The sequence below is a fragment of the Rattus norvegicus genome (genome assembly GCF_036323735.1).
Source record: "Rattus norvegicus strain BN/NHsdMcwi chromosome Y unlocalized genomic scaffold, GRCr8 chrY_unlocalized_11, whole genome shotgun sequence".
Lineage (NCBI taxonomy): Eukaryota > Metazoa > Chordata > Mammalia > Rodentia > Muridae > Rattus > Rattus norvegicus.
In genome coordinates, this window is record NW_026947369.1 from 160,001 (window position 1) to 160,223 (window position 223).

Consider the following 223-nt stretch of genomic DNA (forward strand, 5'->3'; position numbering starts at 1 on the left):
TGAGAAATTCTCTGGTGGAACTTTTGGGGTCACTTAAGTATATACAATCATATCATCTGCAAATAGTGATATTTTGATATCTTCTCTTCCAATTTGTATCTGGTTGAACCCCTTATGCTGTCTGATTTCTCTGACTATGGCATGGAGTCTTGTTTAGAATGAGTAGGGGAGAGTTGGGCAGCCTTGTCTAGTTCCTGGTTTTAGTGTGAATGCTTCAAATTTC